Below are 23563 nucleotides of genomic sequence, written 5' to 3'. Positions count from 1 at the left end.
TGGAAAGACACGTGGCCCAAACTCAGACTGGGAGATAAACACGTGGACCAGGGCATCCCCTTCTCCGGCGCCCCAGACCCAGCTCTGAGCCCCTCTAACTCAGCACCTTCAAGGGGCTGGTGCTGCCTGTCCACGGTCCTGCCCACACGGGCACGTTCGTGTCTACGCCTGCCATCATCAGGCGCATGCCCCTCCCCACCAAGGCAGGCTGGCCCGGCGCAACCCTGAGCACGGGCGGGTGGTGGGGATGGGGAGTCCCAAGTGCACAAGTCCCTCTGCAAGACACTAGGGGTCCTCAGGGCTTCTCCCAGCACCCCTTCTTCTCTGCCCACCACACTTGGGGCCTGCAGGGACCAAACCCCAGGCATGCAGACGGCATGGGCTCCAGATGCTCTGCGCTGATGCCCACCTGGCCAGCCTCACTTCTGAGGATAGAGGAACGTGGGAACCCAAGGCCAGCTAGCGTCCCACCAACACCAGGGCCGTTTCCAGGGAAAGTGGCTAGGGGAAGCCCCCAAACCACCTTCTTCCCAGAGAATTGGGGTTGGAGGCGCTGGCTGGGCCACATGCCCTGTGACAGCCAGGAGTCCTGAGTCACTAAGAACTCGCAGCTGCCAAAGCTGCACCCCAGGGAGTCCCCACACGGAGCAGGTCAGGGTCCCACGGCCACACGCACGTGGTCTGACCTGACCAAGGGCACCAGAGGCCCGAGGGGCACTCCGGGCTCTGCCATCTAAGAGCAGGGCCGGGTCTGAATGAGTGCCTAAGGGGCAGCAAGGAGGCCTCGGGAAGGCCAAGAAGTGGCCATGGTTGGCCTGTCCCCGTCTGTCTACACAGCATCCATACCCCCATCTACATGGTGTCCACGCCCACCTGCACCTGTCCACCACTGTCTACACAGCACCCACACTTGTCTGTACCTGTCTGCACCTGTCTGCCCCTGTCCACATGGCATCCACACCTGTCCACACCCGCCCATGCCCATCCACACCCATCCACACCCATCCACACCAGGAGGAAGCACTTTTCAAGGGAACAAGTGCTGCCAGCCTCCTCCCCCGGCCAGGGGTCCCAGGGCTCGAGCTGCAGCCGGCACTGCCTTTGCTCTCAGCCCTGGGTCTCTGGGCCTGTGATTGTGGGCATTTCCCACGAGCACTCTGTGTGGAGGTCTGAGGCCCGTTAGGCTCCAGGTATCGGATCTGATTCTCAGTGTCTTGGCTGGGACTGAAACTCAGTCACCCGCCCCCCACTCCCCACCCCCCCCACTCCACCCCCACCCCCCACCGGCGCCTCCTTTCTTAGCCCCAGGGCCTGGACGCTCAGCCCTGCCCTCCCTCCGCCCCACGGCCCTCAGTCCACTCACCTTCAAAACTGGGCCTCCACGCTCTCTGACCACACCGGGCATCCCGCTTCCTCAGATATACCATCCTTCAATGCTTGAAAATAATTAAATTTACAAGCTCCCTTTGTACAAAAACAGACCAGCTAAAATCCATGAATAAATTATGCTTGTTTTGTTCGTTTCCAAGAGCATCAACGTGAAGCTCACTGAAGTTTACACCCTGAATGAACCCACAAAGATTCAAGTCCACCTGACCCACAGTTTTCTTAAAACCCAAACGCTGAGAATACGAAGGTGGTTTTCGTGTACCTGTGGACCAAGGTTACCCAGAAAGGACGGGGGCAAAGCAAAGAAATGCCGTCCAGAGCCCAGACCACTCTGCTGGGGTGTCCAGGCGCCCTGGCACGCACGGCACCCTAAGGCGGGGCCCTGGCTGCCCCCCTTCTTCAGGAACTGGGTCTTCTGTCATGCGGAGTTCCCCACGAAGCACTGGGGGCCGTCCTTGTCCCCTCACATGAAGAGGGGCCAGAATCCTCGGCTCCTTCTATCCCGTTCTGCTCTCATGGGGATTCACCTCACGTAGGAAAACATGCTGGGTATATGTGTGTGTGTGTGTGCTGAAGTGACCAAGGATGCTGGGGAGGGTGGACACACAGAGAGCGAGAATTCACCGGGGCAGCTGCTACTGGCCAGACCCTGCAGAAGATTAGTGTCTGAGGAAAGAAATGAAATGTCTGCCAATTCCCGCCGGCTCGCCTACACTGCGGCCACACCGTTGGCAGCAAGGATGGGATTAATCCACTACCTCCTGGGGATGGAGTAATTCTCACAGGCTATCAAGTACCTTCTGATACAACACTTTCTACTCCACACAAGTTCTTTTCCTTCCTAATGAAGTTTTGCATTGCAAAAATATTCTGATTAAAGACTTGGAAAATATCAAAAGAAAGTAAAAGAGAAGGGAAACCATCATCCACGCTCCGTGCCAACACCGTGGACCCTCATCTGTTCTCCACACCCGAAGTCAATGCCTTCTGACGCCTTCTGCTTCTTTAATGTGGTAATCAATGGGTTCAAATGGAAAAGGCAAAGATCAATATGCATGGTGTGCAGTCTGTCATTAAAAACTAACCAGGACAACTCAACAACAACAAAAAGCAAATAACCCAATTCAAAAATGGGCAAAGGATTTGAAGAGCCATTTATGAATAGCCAATGAACACAAGAAAAGATGCTCAACATCACTAATCATTAGGGAAATGCAAATCAAAACCACAATGGGACACCGCCTCACACCCCCAAGGATGGCTACTGTCTAAAACGAAAACAAAAACAAAAAACAGAAAACAAGTGTTGTGAGGATGTGAAGAAGTTGGAACCCTGTGCACTGTTGGTGGGAATGTAAAATGGTGCAGCCGCTATGGAAAATAGTGTGGAGGTTCCTCAAAAAATTAAACACAGAAATACCATATGATCCAGCAATTCCACTTCTGGGTACATACTCAAAAGAAATGAAATCAAGGACTTGAACAGATACTTCCACACACATGTTCATAGCCTCATTATTCACAAGGGCCAAAACGTCCATTTAGGAAATAACTCATGTCTATCGTCAGATGAATGGATAAACAAAACATGGTCCATCCACACAATAGAATACTATTTAGCTTTAAAAGGAAGGAAATTCTGACACCTACTACAACATGGATGGACTTTGAGGACATTATGCTGAGTGGAATAAGCCAGTTACAAAAGACAAACGCTGTGTGATCCCAATCACAGGAGGCCCCCAGAGGAGTCAAATCCACAGCGACAGAAAGTGGAACAGTGGGTGCCAGGGGCTGAGGGAGGGGGGTGGGGAGTGAGTGTTCACTGGGGACAGAGTTTCAGTTTGGGAAGATGAGAGAGTTCTGGAGATGGATGGTGGTAATGGTTGCACAGCAACGGGAATGTGCTTAATGCCACTGAGCTGTACACTTAAAAATGGTTCAGATGGTAAGTTTTATATTATGTGTATTTTACCACAATTAAAAACAAACCAAAACAAAAAATCACGGTGGGCTGTATTTGGCCTGTGGGCCATAGTTCTCTGACCCTTTTATTAAAATATATCCACCTGGTGGTACACTTGGCAGTCTTTAAAATGGTATTCACAAAGTGTATTCAATAATACGCTTAGATCATAATGTCAAGAAAAATGAGGTTCTGCAAATTGTGCAGAGAGTTAAATTAATATGGTTAAAATATTTGTATGCAAAAAAGTCTGAAAACAAACAAACTAAATGTTAAAAGCAGAAACAGCCACCTAACCCTGCTGGCACCTGATCCGGGACTCCAGCCTCCACAACTGTGGAAATAAGTTCCTGCTGCTTAAGCCCCAGCCAGGGTTGTTTTTGTTACAGATGCTGAGCTGACGGAGACAGATCCCAAACCTCCCACCACGGCTTCGGCAGCCCACCCCACCCTCCCCCGGCCACTCTCCTGACAAGGTTAAAACGAGGGTATTATGTGACGAACCCGTTAATGTCCAGTCCTCTTCCCATCACCTGCGCACACCCTCCCCCCAACCACACACACTCCGGATTCCCAGGGTCCATGTGCAGTTTACACATCGAGAAACCATGTCTCAGAAAGGTCGAGACCTTTCCTTGGCTGGGGCAGGGCCAGGAGCAGGAGGCGAGCACTGACCTCACTCAGCCAGTCTACAGCTCAAAGGTCCTTCAACAGGACGGTCCAATGGTCAAACGGGGGGTCGGGTCAGCCGATGGACGGCCCCGAGGAGGCGCAACCGCACAGCCCCAGCCCCCACCCACGAGAGGAGTCTAATGTGACGCTAGCTTGGAAATCCGTCCTTTAATGTGCCACTGTGAAAAAGCTCAAACAAGTGGATGAAAAAGACTGAGCTGTAACTCGGGAGGGGGGGCACCCAGGCACCGCTGTGGGTTCAGGCCTGTGCTCCCAGGTTAAGTGGTGGGTTCAGGGGTTTGTGCCACATCCTGCGTCCCAGCAGACAAGTACACTCCACCTACCACGGTGGGTTCCACTGCTTCACAAACTTTTAAATGATAAAAATGTATTTCTGTTCTTTGACACAGTAATTGCTCTTCTGGGATCTGTACTGACGAAACAAAACATGGTCTGGGATTTCCACTCCAGAAGGCTGACCACAGCACACCAGTGAGGCCACGCGTTGCCCACGGGACCCGCCAGGGTGGAAAGCTCAGTGAATTCCAGGTCCAACTGCCCCCGACGGAATCTTGAACCATCAGCTAATAAGTGGGAGGAATTTTAACTAATCTGATGCCATGAATGTCTCCTTAACACTAATAAGCATATAAGACTAGAATAAAATTTAAAATGATATGCTCTCTAGGGAGCACCATAAAGAGCAATTTAATTTTTTCCCTAACATTTTATTGCACATTTTAAATTTTCTGTAGTCAACGTGTCCTGCTTTTACAACCAGAAACACTTTTAAATACACAGTGGAGGGCTGGCCCCGTGGCTTAGCGGTTAAGTGTGCGCGCTCCGCTGCTGGCGGCCCGGGTTCGGATCCAGGCGCGCACCGACGCACCACTTCTCTGGCCATGCTGAGGCCGTGTCCCACATGCAGCAACTGGGTGTGTAGCTATGACATACAACTATCTACTGGGGCTTTGGGGAAAAAAAGGAGGAGGAGTGGCAATAGATGTTAGCTCAGAGCCGGTCTTCCTCAGCAAAAAGAGGAGGATTAGCACGGATGTTAGCTCAGGGCTGATCTTCCTCACAAAAAAATAAATAAATAAATAAACAAACAAATAAATAAATACACAGTGGAAAGTCCCTTCTTCCTGGTGCAGCCACCATGTCCACTCACGGTCACTGCTGCTCCTCCCGAAACCTTGAGCGAAGATGCTGCAGCCGCGAAGGCTTCCAGGCAGCCGAGCAGCACACGTGACCGGGGCGTGGGCTGGCTTGAGGCTCCGCAGCCTGACCCAGATAGCAGAGGCGACATCCCACCCCGGCAGCCCATGCTTGACCAGTCCCGGGATCTGGGGCCTTTGGAAGCACCCCTGGTGTAAGGAGGGGCAGCGGAATCATGAGGTCCATCAGGTGTCAGGAAGGGACGTCTTCCTGAAGGACGTCCAGTAAATGCCCAGGGAGGACACACCCAAGATCAGAGCAGATGGGCCCAACCCTCGCAGAAGCCACACTCTGGTGGGGGGAGGGGTGAGCACAAAAGCTTGGGTGTGGGGTGAGGATAAATGGGGGGGTGAGCCCTCATGTAGGGGGGAGGCGGCCTTAGAGCAGAGATTCCAGGGGAGGGGGTGGGGAGGCATGCAGCCTCCTGGCAGGAGCTGTCCAGGCAGAGGGAGGTGGGGCTAGGGCAGTGAGGGGCCCTGCCTGACCACAGAGAAGTGGGGGTCAGAGTGGGGGAGGAGGTGATGGGGGAGGCATGGGGGGTTGTGCCGAGTGGGACTCCTGTTTACAGGCTCCTTCAGCCTGGGGGGCGGGGCCATGCAGGTGAGGAGGCGCTAAGTGGCCTTCCTGAGGTCACACACGCGAGAAGCAGTAGACCCAAAACTCGAACTCGGTGGCATCTAAGGCAGCCCCCCCGCCGCCCCCCCCCGCACCACACGGTGGTCAGAGAAAGCCGCTATTCAGAACTGGCTCCATACTTGTCAGAACAAAGGACGCCTTCAAGCCATGTGTCCGGGCAGCCAACACGTGCCAGTCACCAGGCGGCCTATCCCTCACGCCTGTGGCGGCAGCCCCACCTCGAGGCCAGACCTCCGGGCCTGCGGGCACCCAGACGCTGCCCCCCGACTGCCTCAACACCAAGAGGCAGCTCCCTTAGTGTTGTGGTGGACCAGGCTCACGGCCCTGTTTCTAAGAGTCAGACGTCTTTCCTTAGTAGGTCATTCCCAGTAAACTTTCCTCTCCACGTACAAGAGCAGAAGGTGGTAAACCCTCCCCCTCACCAAAATGCTGGTTTCCGAAGAAACGACCTCTGAGTTACTCATTTATTCTTCTCACAGTAAATCTTCTTTTTTTTTTTTGTGAGGAAGATCAGCCCTGAGCTAACATCCATGCCAATCCTCCTCTTTTTGCTGAGGAAGACTGGCCCTGGGCTAACATCTGTGCCCATCTTCCTCCACTTTATACGGGACGCCGCCACAGCACGGCCTGACAAGCATTGGTGCACACCCAGGATCCGAACCCAGGCCGCCAGCAGCAGAGCGCGCGCACTTAACCGCTATGCCACGGGGCCGGCCCCACAGTAAATCTTCTTGATGACATAATATACATATTGCTCAGATATCTTGTTATATTCCTTTAGTAACATGACACCAAATTTTCTGGATGATGGGAAGACCAAAATAACCACCACAAAAACAAGGCATCGCTGGAATCCGTCAAGCAAAGGTTTTATCAGTGGCACAGCTGCTGAGGTTCTGGGCTCTCAGCAAGGCAGCCCCTTCCCCACTGTTGGCCCATGACAAAGCCTCAGCCCCACAAGCCAGGATGCTCCAAAGCCATTTACTTCCTGCATCTTACAGAACTCTTCTGTTTAAAAGTAGATGAGAAGAGGAAAGAGTTCTAGAGATCTGTTGCACACAATGTGAATGTTGACACTTCTGAACTGGTTAAGATACACCCGTTAGAATGTTAAGATGCACCCGTTAGAATGACCAACATCTGAAACACTGACAACACAACACGCTGGCGAGGATGTGGAGCAGCAGGAACGCTCGCTCACTGCTGGTGGGAATGCAGAATGGAGCAGCCACTGTGGAAGACAGTTTGGTGGTTTCATGCTCTCACCACACGATCCAGCCATTGTGCTCCTCGGTATTTACCCAAAGGAGTTGAAAACTTTTGTCCACACAAAAACCTGCACATGGATGTTTATAGCAGCTTTATTCATAATTGCCAAAACTTGGAAGCAAGCAAGATGTCCTTCAGTAGGTGAAGCGATAAATAAACTGTGGTCCATCCAGACATATTATTCAGCATTAAAAAGAAATGAGCTATCAAGCCACAAAAACACATGGAGGAACCTTAAATGCATAGGACCAAGTGAAAGAAGCCAATCTGAAAAGGCTACATACAGTGTGATTCCAACTATGTGACATTCTGGAAAAGACAAAACTATGGAGACAGGAATAGGATCAGTGGTTGCCAGGGGTGGGGGAGGAAGAGATGAACAGGTGGGCACAGAGGATTTTTAGGGCAATGAAACTACTCTGTATGATTGTGGGTACATGTCATTATACATTTGTCCAAACCCACAGAATGTACAACACCAAGAGTGACCCCAATGTAAACTATGGACTCTGGGTGACGATGACATGTCAATGCGGGTTCATCGATTTTTACGAATGTACAATCTGGTGGGGGATGTTGATAGTGGGAGAGACTGAGGCTGGGGGGGGTGCGGGGCCAGGGGATGTATGGGAAATCTCTGTACCTTCCTTTCAATTTTGCTGTGAATCGAAAACTGCTCTAAAAAATAAAATCTTAAAGAATCGTAAAAAGAGGTTAAGATGGTAAATTTTATATTATGTGTTTTTGTTTTGTTTTGTTTTGTTTTACCACAATTAACAAAAGAAGATGTCTTAGGAATGTGGCTGGACGTGGAAGATGGTATATACTTAGGAGTCTGGCTGGTCTGTTAAGACACTTTGTATGACAACAACTACCAATCACCTACCTCCCAGGTTTAAAGCCAGAAGTAGTTATTTTGAATAAAAACTATAGCTAATAAAAAAAGAACTGCATGATCTAGAATATGTAAGAATCATCGTGTTTGTGGGCACAGATCTTTAGCAGGACTAGAGGCAGCTGGTGCTTCCGTGTGACAAGTTGTGTTTCAAGCATTTTCACAAAAATATTGAATCAAGTCATACATTTTACGCATCTCTATAAAACTACAACATGAATGAAGGTAACACGAAATTCATATAATGTGTGCCTATAACCAGGACCTTGACAACAAAATGGTTAATGCACGATTATCATCTAAAAGAGTATTTAAGATGAGTCACTGCATAAGAAAACTCGAATTATTCTGAAGTCTTACAGATCTTAAATGAAAGAAACTGAGATTTTTCCCAAATTTAAAAACAATCCTAAAAATTTGTGTGACGTTACCAATAACAATTTGTGAGGCTGAAAAAAAGATTTTCTAAATGGCCAAAAAGTAAAATTTTGTCACCTATATTACAGGAAAGACTGAGGAGATTATCTTTGAGGTTTCTCTATAGAAAATATTACAAAATTTTTATTTGAGAAGGCAATCAAAGTGTTTGCAGTTAGAAAATACTGGGGAAAAAGCATTATAGAATCATGCCAAACAGATACTTGATGAGTCTAATTAATGTGATTTTTCTGGATTTTTGTGGTGCAGTTGGTATTTAAAAATTTATCATTTATTTTGATTTCTATTCTCATTCTAAATACATATACACATTCATACCTTAAAATAAAAAAGGAGATGCGCATAAGAGAGTAGAGCAGAGAAGGGTATATATATCAGGCTACACTTTATGCAACAAAAAAGAGTAAATAATACACACACACATTCCTATTTTTACAAAAAGAAACACAGGAAGGATAAGCCAAAAAATGAACTAAATTGAGTGTACAAGGGATCGAAGGCACATGAACAGGAATCTTTTCATTTAGTTTCTATTTTTGAATCATGTTAATGTTTTACACAACCCATAAACAAAATAAAATAAAATAAGTAAGGATAGGAAAACACCCTAACACTGGATACAAACAGAAATAAATAAACCCACTGACGGCTACATCAATAGCATAGCCACCAAGACGACAACAAAAATCCAAGGGAACTCCTGGAAGCCGCGCTCCAGCTGAACCAGCACAGAACGTGGTCCAAGGACAAAGAACTCAAGGAGACCTGAGCCGTGGGTACCCAGGAAGCTCTGAACCTCCGGTCTGCGGTCTACACTACAGCACGGGAGTGACTCGGCCAGCGGTGCCGGGGACCCAGATGCGCAGCGTGGAGAAAGGAACAAAGAGAGCGGAAGAGCCCTGTGGTCTCAGGCCGGATCTTGGGCTTGAGCATTGCATGAACTCCAGAGGGAAAAGGGTACGCACACCTCCTCGCGCCCAGGACGGCGCACACCCTGCCCCAGACCTTGTTTGTAAACACCGTCTCCTCCAGCAGGAAGCCGGGCTCCCCGGAGAGACAGCCAGGCCCAGGCTGGAACCGGAGCGTGCCCGCTGACCCTGGAAGCTACTGTGCCAGGAAATGCTCAGAAACTGATGGGAAACCGTCAAAAGCCCATGGGAACTTGCTTACAGAGGCTCCCGCTGGCCAAATGTGACAAATTTAGTCTCAAAATGAATAATGTCAGAAACGGATTTTAATAAACTCAAGTTTTGGAAAATCCCCCATTCCATGTTGGTATCATTATTTTTTAATAGGGAAGGGAGAAGGGACAGCTCTTCCTTAGAGCATAAAATGCCAATAGAGCTGGTAAAGGGAACGAGAGACAGAAAACTGCCGCTCCAGCACCACAGGAGCAATGCTGGAGTCCGCTGAAACCACCGAGCGGGAAGGCGCACGCGGGACCGCAGCACCGCCCCCGACCTCACCCGTGTTCCGTGCATCTGCCAGACGCCCCGGGCTGGAGGCGAGACCACCGGACGGCACTGGCATGAAGCAGGCGTCTTCAGATAACGGGATTTTGACAAAATACGATAAACAAGAGCATGGTTGCAAAGGGGGTTGTAGGCGTCATGGCGATGAGTTTGGGTTTTGGCCGTCGCTGGCCAGCCGCCGGGCCACAGGGAGGACCCGAGAGCCCAACCCCTGGGCGCCTGGTTCTGAACGTGTGAGGACACGTCGTCTCAGGCGCCGGCACAAAGGCGCCTCAACTCCCGCCGTCGGGGCTTTCTCCGTGCACTGGGCTCCAGGCGTTGGCTAACCCCGCAGAGCGGCTTATAAACACCATGGAGCTGTGAGACTGCACACAACTCTGTCCTCGTCTTCCCTTCAAATAAGTGCAAACATTTTGAAAATGCTACTAATAAATTTTTATTAGAACAAAACACCATCCAAGGAAGTGCAATTTAATGACACAAAAACTAAGGGTGGGGATTGAAATTGGGCAGACCCTAAGGTGCCTCTCCCAAGGCCCTCCCACCCTTTGAACCACTCTGATAACTCCAAGCTCACCTCTCCCTGAGAGTCTGTTCCTGCCCCACTACCACATTGTTCCCCACCGCGCCACAGTGCCCACCCTGAGCTGATCCAGATACACTGAGAAGAACCTTCCGTACACTCGACTCCCTCCCCTCACCCCTGGCCCAGCTGACAGAAGAATCTCACTCCACGTGGAATCACAAGGAGGGTGGGAGAGAGCCAACAGCAGACTCGCGCCAGTCACTTTGGGGAGCAAATACCACATGTGAAACTCGTCCTGACTTCAGTGCCTGGCCCCACATCTGACCTCCACTTGGAGACGGAGTGCGGCCATGCAGGCCCAACTCTGGGCAGCCTGGGCGGAGCGCTGCCCAGAGAGGGTGGACTCAATGTCCTCAGCACCTCCCTCACCCCCATCCATGTCCCCACCTCAGAGGGCAGGGCAGGGGTCACAGACAGGACTGCAGGCAGGCTGCCCCAATACAAGGACGGCCCATCCCTGGGCTGGCCAGCCACACACGTGTTCTGCCACACAACAGGGCGAGGTAACAGGTGAAGCCCAGTGAGATCTGGAGACCCTCACAGGGAGCCATGAGAGCACACTATTCCCACAATAATAACAGGACAGTATTCGCCTTCTTCTCTCACTGTCTCACGAGGGAACAGGGAATTTTCCACCGCGTGTTTGGAAGATCTGTGTAACTCAGTGAACCGACGTTGTCCCAATGACCAGCGTGTGATGCTACAAAAGCAGGCATGAGTAACAAACCTTTTCACACGCAAGACAGACGGACAGATTCTAATCCAGGAGTAGACCTTCACTGACATGGGGTCAGAGTCCACATTGCAACTAAGAAACAACCTTGCTGAGTTTTAGAGAAATACCAAAGAAGAATATCCCCATTTATCCGAAAAGGCTATTAAAATACTCCAAGCTCTTCCGAATGCTGACTTTTCCTCGAATGCTTCAACAAAAACATGCTGCAACAGATGGATGAAGAGCAGAGAAGAGAATCCAGTCATCTTCTCGAAGCCAGACATTCACAAGGTTTGCAAAAATGTTGCCATCCTCTCACTCGATTTTTTAATTTTATTTTAGAGTCATTTTTCATTGAAAAGGTGTTATTTATGTTAACATGTAGTGGGTTTATAATTTTTGAATGACTTAATAAACATTTCTCATTTTACATTTCAAACACAGTAAATACTAGTAGACAAAGCCCACATGTCCCCTCCCTGAGGTCCTCAGCAATCTTCACAAAGGTAAGGGGACGACTGGCTAAGCCATCAGACGGGCCAACAGGGCTCGGTGGTGGGAATCAGAGATGGGAGAGGACAGAGGTCTGTAGAGATGGGCATCGAGGCCTCTGGTCTGGTCTGCTCCGTTGAGGCAGCAACCTCCCCTTGTACCAGCACCTTCTCCCCAATTTCTCTGTACTTCCAGGGAGCCCAATGCTTGGACCATTCCAGGACCCAAATGCTTTCAGGCGAGCAACATGTGCACGCTCAACCGGAAAGAAGGTATTTAAAACCGGTCTCCATGGCATGAGAACCTGGAACGCAACTTTGTATCCAGACCTATTAAGACACAAGGAGAAGACGGCACAGTGAAAGGAGATGGAGGAGGAGGCAGGGCCTTCCGGGAGCAAAAGGAGCTGGTGGAGAAGAGAGCCGTCCCGAGGGACAGACACACTGCCCTTCACTGCCATCCTCAGGGTCTGCTGCCTGGAGGCTGCTCGTCATTCGGCTCACTGCTTACAATCTGACATGTGGACGCCACTCCGAGGGGGACGGCCCAGAGCCATAGGGAAGGGTGCCATTTTCTGGGCCACAGTGATCAACCACACAGGACCCGGTGTCCGAGTCACTTCCCTTCCTGACGGAGGGACCCCTCTCCAGGGGACAGCTGGGGGGGCAGGTACTAGCTCTCGAAAGCCAAGTGGGAGCCTCTCTTCCCAATGCTGCCTTCAGTAGTGTCACGCAGCAGCACGAAATCGCCCAGGCGGGAGGATTTACACCAGGGAAATTGGCTACAAACCAAGGTTTTCTCTGTCTTTCCCCAGAGAGCAGGATATTGAAATTTCCAGCACACCATTGCTTACATCACAAAACCAGTCACTCGGAATGCTTAACTAATGTCATATTCAGAAAAAGATTGGTTACAGTCTCCATACGAATTTATTTTCTTTACCGGCCAAGGTCAACAAAGTACCCCCAGACTTCCTTCCTTTTGTTTAGGGCACACAGTCAGACGGCAGCTTGACAGACGCAATTTACCAAGCCCACCCTGAAGAGCTGCTCAGGCAGCCCTAAGCGCCCCATGCCTGATTCACGCCTCATGACGCCCTGCACAGGGTCCCTCTCCCTGGACTCACACCAGAGCAGGAAAGAGGCACCCAGGACAGAAGGAGCAAGAGGGAGCCGCCACTGAGGTTGTAAAATTAAGTCGAACCGTTTCTAGCGGTTCTCGGGTCCTGTCCGTCCTGGGCGGCAGTGTAGAAAGATGCTTGCACACATTCCCGGTGCAACTACGCCTTGTTCTAAATCGTGTCCGACTTAGAAATCCAATTGGAACCATCGAGCCTGTTTTAATGTCACTGCTTAACAGAACTACGAGATGCAAGAGAACCGAACGCACTTACAAAGAAGGCTGCCCGGTCCCGAGATGGGGACGCTGACCAGAACTGAGCCACGGCAGAAGGTCGATCGTCACCCTGTTCTTTGCTCACTCCCGCCTTTCTCATCTCTCCTCAAACTAAGGAAAAAGTTCTGTGTGTCCCAGACAGCTCCAAGGATGAAGGGACAGGAAGGAGAGTCTGTGTCCCGAGGCTGGGCATTTCCGGGCCTGTGAGCACAGAGCTGCCTGCCCACCCAACTGCTCACTGCCCCTGGTCCAGTGAGGCTTTCAGGCTGTTTCTGGGAAGAGGACAAAACGGGTGTCCATGCTGGACACCCCCATGTGGCCATAAAGCTGAAGTCTGTAGAGGAGCCCGCCCTGTGGTCCCCTCCCCTCCAGTGCCCCCAACCCTGCCCTCACCCCTCAGAGCCCTGGACACAGGACCAACGACCTTCCAACACCCAACACCCCACACCCAGCACTGTCCCCAGGACCTGCAGGGCTGCCAGGGGTGGGTCCATGGCCACAGCAGAGACGAGCCCAGGGCCTGCCTCACCCGGGGACCTGCTCCTCTCCTGCTCGGCTACAGGGGGACTGGGTTGGGGCAGAGATCCCCTGCCGTACCCTCCCACGGGCTCCAGGCCCACCTCCCCTGCCGCCCCTGGGTTTCGCCCTCACCGCTCCCCAAGACCAACCTGAAAGAGTGCCCAGTGGCCAAAGCTGGAAGGACGGGAGCAACAACATCAGTACAGTACTACTGGATTATAACCCAAAGCACAAAATTACCATCCATGAGTCACAGTGATATGGATAAACAAATGACTGAATAAACAAATCAAGGGGAGAGAAGAGTCAAACCACCGGTCAGAGGAATTCCGGATAATTTACGTAGACGCCCCCTCCACAGGTGAGATAATGCCCTCCCTCCAGTGTGGGCTATGTGCTGATGGCCTCCCTAAGAGCACAGGATGGAGGGGGAGGACCCCGAGAGGGAGGCACATGGAGACACGCCTCGGCCAGGTGACCAGGGTCACATCACAGTGACAGGTGGAGGTCAGAGCAGGCTTGCCTGCCTGATGCGAGGAGAAGGCCCTTCACCTCTGGGGTCTCCCCCATAAAACCCACAGCCCCAGTCTAACCAGAGGGAAACAGCAGAGCAACCCAAACCAGGGACATTCTGCAAAACACAGGCGCTCCTCAATGCGTCAAAGTCCTGAAACACAGGGACGTCTGAGAAACTGTCACGGCCCAAGGGAGCCAAGATGTGACGACTGAACGTCATGTGGGTCCCAGGTGGGACCCCGGGACAGAAAGAGGACATCAGGGATCTGCAAAATCCGAATAAAGTGTGACTTTAGCTCATAGCCATGTAGTGATGTGAGTTCAGTGACTGTAACTGACGTACACACCACTGTGAGGCACTAATAACAGGGGAAACTATCATACTCTGTACCATCTTTTCAATCTGTCTGTAAATTCAAAACTGTTCTAAACAATAAAGTCTACTAAACACACACACACACACCCCCCACGGGTGCACCCGGCTCCACCATGCCAACACCCCAGTCCGGCGAGGGGAGCGAGAACCGACTCCCCGCAGGAATCACCTGCCGGCCGTCAAGGAAGAACAGCCACAGCCCGTCCTTTTAAGCCTCCATCCCTCGTTCCCAGGCTCATGGTGACTCGGGGCCCTCGGGACAACATCCACTGCTCAAGGCCTTTCTGGGACCAGTTCTCCAGCATAACTTAGTCTCGGAGAGGAACAGTCTAGATGGTGTCCAGATAAACATGGCAGCAGGAACACATTCTCTACCTACGCTCCCTCCCAAGACTGGGGTCAGAGGAGAAAAACACCGACAACACCACGACAGCAGAACAGCAGGAGGGGGACGAACCTCATCGGAAGCAGGCAGCCTGGCGGTCAGCAGGAGACTGGGCAGGGCTGACCCTGCAAGGCAGTGGGGTGCCCACGGCACAGGCTTTAGACCTCTAAGGGGACCCCTATAGTCACCCAAAGCAGCTGGCAGAACAAGGGCTTGGACTGGGGGCAGCAGGGGTCTCCTTCCAAACAGCGAGACCCCTCCAGCGCCACCCCAGGCAAGACACTCCCCGGGGCCCCTGGACCAGCCACCGCAGGGGCTCCCAGGAGAGGCCCAGACAGGTCACCGTACCACCACGTCCACCAGCTCTGAGGTGGCCACGGGCCAGGGTAGGCAGACCGAGGGTTACCTAGGGGCCAAGGAAAGCATCCCAGGCCAGACAAACCGAGAAAAAGAACCTCAGTGGAAACAGCCATGGAAGGGCCAAAGAAACACTGGAAGGAAGACTGTACCATGTGACAGTGCCGCTGTGTTACCTCGCTATGGGTCTGTCGCCCCTCAGTTCAGACCTCGTGGCGGGCGGGTGCTTACTTAGTCCTCGCAATGATGGGGGAGCCACACCCATGGTCACCACTCTGTTCATGAGGGGACAGTGCTGTGACCGAGGTCATACAGCCGGCAAGTGGCTGAGTGGGGCCTCGTACACGGCAGAGAGCCCCCTCGCTACCACGCAGAAACTGTGTGATCTGGGAAAATCACTTGACCTCTCTATGCCTCAGGTGCCGTGGTCTCCACAGAACGGGACAACAGCATGCACATCAGAGGGCACCGTGAGGATCAAATGCGTTCACACCCGGGATGCCTTAGAGCCTTAAAAGTGCTCAACAACTTACATAATTCCTTCATATCACTCCCCCTCACCATAATTAACAACCCCAAAGAATGGTGTGATCTTCTGCCTTGGAAACAAGAGCAGGACACTATTTTAAAAAAGAACCTTCAGAGCACAAAAAAGAGCTCTCGGAAATTTAAAAATAAAGACAAGACAACAAACTTAATGGATGGTTTGGACAAGAAAAATGGAAGGTATCTCCTAGAAAATAAAAGGAACAGAAGTGGAAAATAGAAAAGATTAGAGGTCCAGTCCAGGATTCCAACAAGTGGTCAGTGGTAGGTCTAGAAGAGGCAGCAGAGGGAATAATTCACCCAAAAATCACTGAATAAAGTGTCCCCTCCCCACCGGAACGTCAAGTCTCCACTGAGAGTTCCAGCTCGGGAGACAAGAGAGGCCCCACATCAAGGCACAGCATCTTGAACCCTGAAAACACTGGAGACGAAGAAAAGATCCTAAACATGTTCAGGAGGAAAGAACACACATGCGAAAATCACAATGGCTCTGGCTTCTCAATCAATCTGGAAGCCGGGAGACAGCGGTGCAAGCTTTCAGAAAGCTCAGGCAGAATCATTTCTAATGCAGGATTCCAGACCCAGCTAACCTGTCATTAGATGCACGGCTGGAGGAAAGCATTTTCAAACTAGACCTCAAAACATTTACCTCCCACGCCCCCTTTCTCAGAAGGTCTCTGGAGGATGACTTAGGCAGAGACGAAGCCAAGAAGGGGGGCAGTGGAGGCAGGCAGAAAGGAGAGGCAGGGGTCCCTGCGCCACCGGCATCGAGGGAGAGCTGACCCCACCAAAAAGATCTGGCAAATGTGAGACAGGACTTCTAGAAAACTCTAGAAAAGTATTAACTGCAAGAAACATTGAAAGTCATACAAAAAAGGAAATGCAATGCTAGTGGCTCATGAATATTCATGTCATCCACCATCATGTAACACCCAACGACTGAACAATAAACGGTGACACAACCCGAGGGGGACAAATGCAGGGAGAGCCAAACTCTGAGACAGCTCAGAGAGAGAGGGGAACAAGCAACACCCCAAACGGATGCCATCTAGAGATGGCAGCGTAAGTGCACAATTGAGAAATCTGGAAATAAACGGCAAGGAGAACCCACTAAGAGGTGAAAGTGAGCCCCTGGCTGCGGGGTGGGGGGAGAGGGAGCGACATCCGGGCCCGTCTTCCTCTACTTTATACGTGACGCCGCCACAGCGTGGCTTGATAAGCGGTGCGTAGGTCCGCGCCTGGGATCCGAACCTGCGAACCCCGGGCCGCCAAAGCGGAGCGCGTACTTAACCGCTGCGCCACTGGGCCAGCCCGTTCTCTCTTTTTAAAACACACGGGGCTATTGAACACTTTAAAATGGAAATACAGAAAACCCAAAATTAAATTCAAAATAAGAAATAAGGTACACTGCAAACTTTACACACAGGCCTTTAGCAATAACACCACCATCTCCTGACAGGACAGGACACCAGGCCCAGCCCCTCTATGCTGGACAGGACCTCATCCGATTCTTTCAGCAGTCTCGTTTCACAGAAGAGTAAACAGAGACATGGCGTCAAGGGGGCCGCCTCGGGCCACGTGACCAGGGCAGCCCCGTAGGCGCTGACTAGCTGCTCTCCATCTGGGGCCCTTCCCCATGCGGACGCACGAGGCTGCTCCATCTTGCTGCAAGTCGAATCTTTTAAAACTTCCCACAGAAGAGACATTAAAAAAGCAAACTTTAAAAAGACCAGACACATTTACACCACCAAATTAAACAAAATAGAAAGTCAGGTCCCCCCCACCCACCGGCATCACTGTACAGCCTCTTGTTTGCCCAGTAAATTGTCACGGCCTAAGATGAAGCTGAGACAGCCCCCCGCGCGTCAGACCACAACCACAGCTCCTCTGAAATGAGCGAGAAAGGCTCTGCTGGTCATGCACTTGGTGTTCTCGCCTCTCCTGATTTTGAACCCGGCTCGGGGGGAACCGCAGACCCACCGGCTCACAGCGTGGCCGCCTGGGCTGGGTTGGCGTGCAGGCCTCAGAGACAGAGAAGGGAAGAGAAGCCAGTCACAAATGAGGTGCCCTACTCTACATATTTAGGATAATCCTAAAAATAAGCCACTGTATTCAAACACACCGGCAGGGGCTTTGCGGCACTGTCTCTTGTACGAATAACAACTTTATCACCAAAAACAATCTGAACGTCGGATGAGCAATTGGCTCAGATGGCTTATTTTGGACAAAGCTTTCTCTGCCCCTCCCATAAAGCATAAACATTTATGGAGGGCCTGCTTTGTGCCAGGCCCCTGGGCTGGGGGCTGGGGACCCCACGGGAGCAGGAACGCCCATCCCACCCTCATAGGGTGGTGGTTGTGGGAGCGGTGCTCTTAAGGGCTATTCACGCCGCAAGAGCAGAGGGAACAGCACGAGCAAAGGCCCAGGGGCAGCAGGGATTAAGCAAGATGTGGCCAGACCCGCACAGCCCACAGCCCCCAAACTCGTCATTCCCCAAGAGTGAGGAGGGGCAAGCACAGAAAGGAAACTCTCTGTTCTTTGGACATAAACACCAAAGAGACATCAACCCTGGCATGAAGGTTTCTCCTCAATGGGACTGTGCATCGGCCCTGGCTCTGGAGAGCAGCCGTTCAGGGGCATCACCCCACCCCAGGAGAGCCCCCGTTCAGTGTGTCCTCACAACAGCTCTAAATCAGTAAAGGAAACAAGTGCTACCCACGAATGCAGATCCTCAGCCAAGTGCGGAGCCTGACCCACGGCGCCCGCTGACCCGAGCGTCAAGAAGAGCATCCCCGCGATGGTTATCAGGTTAACAGGCACTGCTCTGTTCTGGGTGAACACAAACACGCAGCCCTCATCCCTACACAGATGCTAAAGGGAACAAGACAGGAGGGAATACGGGGGAGCGTCTCTGCTGGGACCACAGACAACCCTGACGGGGTCCCCACCACGTTGACAGCTGGCGGAAGGATGGCCGAGGGTGGCATCTGCTGGGAGTGCCACGTCTGGACTGACGGACTCTTGGCTGCTCTGTGTGACCGACTGGTTAATGGGTCTGTGAGCCGGGCGGCCCTGGAGGTGACGCCTGGAGGGTTAGTTTGGAGCTCGGAGTTGGGCAGACAGCACACGCTCCTTACATAACCGTCAGCAGCTCTGAACTTCGGGAAGGCGCCTCGTTGACGACTGATGCAGTTAAGATAGGAATGTGGTGAATCCACGTGGGTTTGACCAGGACACAGATGCAGGTGAAACGCAGCCACAGTCCCGTCTGGCACCATCAACATAGAAGGGGGGTCCCTTTTTGTTGGGCAGGGGGTCACTCCTCCAACCTGCTCCCATTTCATGGCTCTGCCTAAACCCAGCTGAGACCCCAAGGCCCAGACGCCACCAGCAAGAGTGGCCTCCACCCGCGTTCTGGGTCCCCCTGGCAGTGTATCTACACTTTAAGGGTCCTCATCGGCTGTGCACTAGTCACGCGTGACCACACAAGAGGAAAGAGGCCGAGATGTCCCAGCCATCCCGAAGAAACATGACACAGCTGATTTCTGCTCACGGGCAGGCACACGCGTGAGCCCACACCCTGCTCACTCCCTGCCCATGTGCCCCATCAGCACATCCTAAATTCTATGATTCAAGATCCAAGTCACACGAGTTACCCCTGTGACCCAGGCTGGCTGCACAGAGTGGCCCATACTGCAACGGTCCCTTCTGCTCCGGGGGGAGGGGCGCGCTCTGCTCGGAAGGGCCTCCCTGCCACCCCAGCACCGTCCATATGAGGGGGGATCTGCCGCCCAGCCTGTCAAGGGGGCTGTCTGCTGTTGTTTCTGTTTTTTACAAAAACACCTTGCAAAATGGACGTCAGAAAAGCACCCGCATTCCCACATCCCCATCAACGACCCCACAGCCCCCGGGAGCATTTGAGTCTACCTCCAACCATCTCAGAACAGAAAACCGGGCACTGGGGCCACGCTCATCACCGACATCCGACATCCGAGGACCCTGATGGAGTGAGCTGGCACGTCAACACTGGCCGTGCCACCCGGACTCCGGCACGACGCTGTCGTCAACGCAAACACGGAGCCGGGACCAGCAGAGGCGCGCAACAGCGGGAGCAGCTCTGCGGGGCTCAGTTCGGGCAGACAGGTGCCGGCGGCGGCCGCCAGCCTCGGGGCCCAGTCTCCGGACTTCCCCATTGTGGTCCCTTCGACCCCTCCACTTGCAGCAATGCAGAATGAAAAGCACCAACGCGCATATACGCTCATTCTGGCAGCGGCAGACTCACGGATTCCCCACCGTGAGAGCACCCGCCGAGGACAACCCCCCAGCCAGAGCCCCGACCGAGCCAGGGGGTCGGAGGAAAACGAGATTATTCCCTGAGCCAGCCGGCTGTGCACTAACAGGCCTCAGTCACATACCGTCCGTTTTGGGGGGATATATTTCCTTCCTGCACCCCCCGCATCGCTCACTGGGCATGTTCCTCTAACATGAAAAACAGCTTGTTTTTCTAAAAATCTGTCACCCCTCGGAAACAAGAGCCTCTCACTGCCCTTCCCCGGGCACGGCCCGGAGCTGTGGCAGCCGTATCCCTGGCCGGGGCCAGCGGCAGCGGTGCATCTGTGCTGGGAACATCTGTGCAGCCCGGGGACTGGGGGCCAGGCCGCTGCACGAGACCCGCGACGCGGACGCACAGCATCGGGCGGACGCACAGCATCGGCCGCTGCGAGTACCCGGCCTGCAGGCCACTGCCGGCCCCTCCGGGTGCGGAAACCGCACAGAGCGATGCGCATTACTCACCGGGCTTTCTTCTCCTGCCTCCTCAGCACAGAATTCTTTATGCTCTACGGAGCGGTGGGCGTGCAAGGAGGCATTTTCCTCCCCTTTAATGTGCCGATGCTGCCCTCTGCTCCTCTGGACCCCCGACAATAGGCAGGGTGGGCTCAGCCAAGAGGAGCAGATATTTAGAGGAAGGCTGGCCGGCCCGACCCCCGCCTCTCACATCCCTGCCTCCTCATGTCTCCAGGCCCGGGTGGTACCCGGCTCCCCTGGGAAGCTGGAGCCGGCAGCTGAGGCACCGACTAAAACCCGGCCTGGATATCAGGGAGCTGACGTCACGTGAAGACAAACATCTCTGCATCAAGACGTCCAGAGAGGACTCAGTCCCAAGAGGACGCGGGGGGCAGCGGCCAACACAAGGGCAGCTCAGCCTCGGAGGCCTTTCAAATGCAGCGGCCACGGGGGCAGAGCCCAGCTGGGCCACTAGGTGGGATGTGGGACACAGTGGCCACGGGAGCACGAGGGACCTCCGACCTGTGTCCACAGAGACTGAGGATGGGCCCAACACAAACGCTCGAGGGGATCTGAGCCCTGGTGCTGCGGCCGGAAGAGGAGGGGAGGAGAGAGGCCATGGGTCAAAAGCTGGCCAAACTCGAGGTCAGGCGGCCTGTGATGCTGTGGCTGCTCTGGGGGCAGTGGGTACTGGGAAGGGCAGAAATGGGGAAGGCTCCACACACAAGACGCGAGAAGCGGGGGCCTGGAATCACACACCCTCCAGCCAAACACGGGAGGTGCCCCTGCTGACCCGACGCAGGACCTCACACGCCACCTGCGTCATGCCCGGCTGCGGCCAGAGCAGACCTGGAGCCACCAATGGATGGCTTGACCTTCCTACTCCCACCCTGTGCCCCACCCAACCCAGGCACCCCGTCCTCGCCAGCTGAATGAGCATCCAACCCCATTTCCCTCCAATTCCAAAAAACGTGGGGAAAAAGACGGCTCAGCCTAGGCCAGGGAGCTTGGCCAACTTCCCTGGAATCCGCCTGGCACGCTGACCCCACATGGTCAGGCTCCACGCTGGGGGCACGGGAAGTTGTAGGAAACGCCTATCCCCCACCCTCCAACAAACACTCCTGCTGTGATCAATACGCCAGTCAATACACTACGGGGCAGAGGTCTGGGAAAGGCAAGTGCCCCCTGGGTCAACCTCCCACCTCCAATCGGTCGTAAGCGGGCGTCAGGCGACAAATCTACGATTATTTGTGTTCATGGCAGACTCTGGGCCAAAGTCATGGGTTCAAATTCCGCCTCCTTCAGTAGCTTGCCGTGTGGCCTGACGTCACCGGGAGCTTCAAGCCCCCGGTGGCTGACCGGCGTGTGAGAGCATTACACAGAATGCGAGACTCATAAACACAACACTTGGAGGCAGCGTTAGAGGAGAAGGCCCCCAAATCTCCTTTTCTGCAAACGAAGATTGGTGACCTAGAGGGCTCGGTGCTCATAGCCAACAAGCTAAGGACGCTTTACGTTTTTGATTAGCTGAACAAAATAAGAACCGTAATATTTCAAGACATGAAAAATATGTGAAATGTAAATTTCGGTGTCCATAAGTAACGTTTTATCGTGGCTCACTTGTTTACATGCAGTCTGTGGTTGTTTCCACCTACAGTGGCAGCTGACCAGCTGCAACAGAGACCAAATGGCCCACAGAGCCCAAAATATTGACTATCTGGGCCTTTACAGGAAAAGTTTGCAGACTTCCGACTAAGACCATAAAATCATAAACTAACTAAACCCCCATATCTACATTGGGCTTCAATGGGGAATGCAAATTTACCCCAAGTCCAATGTAAAAATTCACATATGACTGGCTCTATATCACAACCATCGTCCTTCAGCCAACTTCTCTCTTCCAATCCATTCCAAAACACCCAGTTTTGCAGAACTCTAGAAAACCCAGGCAGAACTGGCAGATTGCTAATTTTATTGGAAGCCTATTTTAGGTAGAAAACTAGCTTTTCCAGTTTGTTGCAAATAATTTGAGACAAAGCTCAATGAAACTGGATTTTTAATAAAACAATAGACATATCTATAAACACTGGGGAAAAAGTGTCAAGATGTTTTGGAAAGATTCTGAGGTAACCCGCCCACTGTGCCTGGAGGATGCTCCCGACAGCCTCAGCCCCCAGGTCTCAGACTCCCTGCTCCACCTACCGGCTGACCTAGAGCACCCCCTGCCCCTCTGAGCTGGGCTCGCTTCCTCGCACACCCGAGGACGCCGCACTGGGCTCAAACACCTGATGGGAGCACTTTCCTTCCCCTTTTGATCTATCAGCCGGGGGCAGGGGGACTGTATGGTGAGCTGGCCTTACTATGCACTTAGCAGGTTCCAGGAGCCCTTCCAAACTCTGTCAGTTCTCACACAGCCCCCACGAGGTGGCTACTACCACAGACCCCCATCCACAGAGGGGGAAACCGAGGCACGGGGAGCTGCACCCACCTGCCCGAAGCTGCACAGTGGGCTCATCGCCAAACTGGGGTTTGGACCCAGCAGCACGGCAGCACCCACTTGAACGTTATGCCCGCCATCTTCTATGGTCTTACCAACACACACGTTCCCTGGCGCCACCACAGCCACATGGAGCCAACACCTGGCGTCTCCGTGTGGGTCCTGCCCACCGAGATGCGCCCTGGGCGAGGAACCCTCCCTGCCCAGCTCTGCTTCTGAGCTGTCGTCCAGCATGTGTCCAGGGAGCACACAAAGCTTCCAAGTCAGAGAACAGGAAGCCCCAGGCCCAGCCAGTGGGGCATGAGCGAGGCGGGACCTGGGGGCAAGTGGGGTGGGGGCTGGCCCTCCTGCTGCGGCCCACGTGAGCCCCTTTCTCCTTCCGCAGCCCCTGGCAAGGATGCCCCTTCCTCTCCAACCCACTTTGGCCCCTGCAAGCCAT

General features: G+C 53.0%; 1 protein-coding gene across 3 annotated transcripts in view; it reads right to left on the bottom strand.

The window, feature by feature from the left end:
• The window catches only part of PRKCZ (protein kinase C zeta), a 117852-nt gene that overhangs the window by 73373 nt on the left and 20916 nt on the right, over positions 1-23563 (bottom strand). Inside the window, exon 1 of one of the 3 annotated variants that reach the window (XM_058552684.1) lies at positions 20637-20891. The exons of the other annotated variants lie outside the window; for them this stretch is intronic. The gene's annotated coding sequence lies outside the window, so the exon portion shown is untranslated. Of the gene's footprint in view, positions 1-20636; positions 20892-23563 lie in introns of those variants that run through there. 3 annotated transcript variants of the gene reach the window in all.

This window comes from Diceros bicornis, chromosome 13 (assembly GCF_020826845.1).
Source record: "Diceros bicornis minor isolate mBicDic1 chromosome 13, mDicBic1.mat.cur, whole genome shotgun sequence".
NCBI classification, from domain to species: domain Eukaryota; kingdom Metazoa; phylum Chordata; class Mammalia; order Perissodactyla; family Rhinocerotidae; genus Diceros; species Diceros bicornis.
Note: the sequence above shows the minus strand (reverse complement) of the source record. Positions and strands in the feature narration are given on the sequence as shown.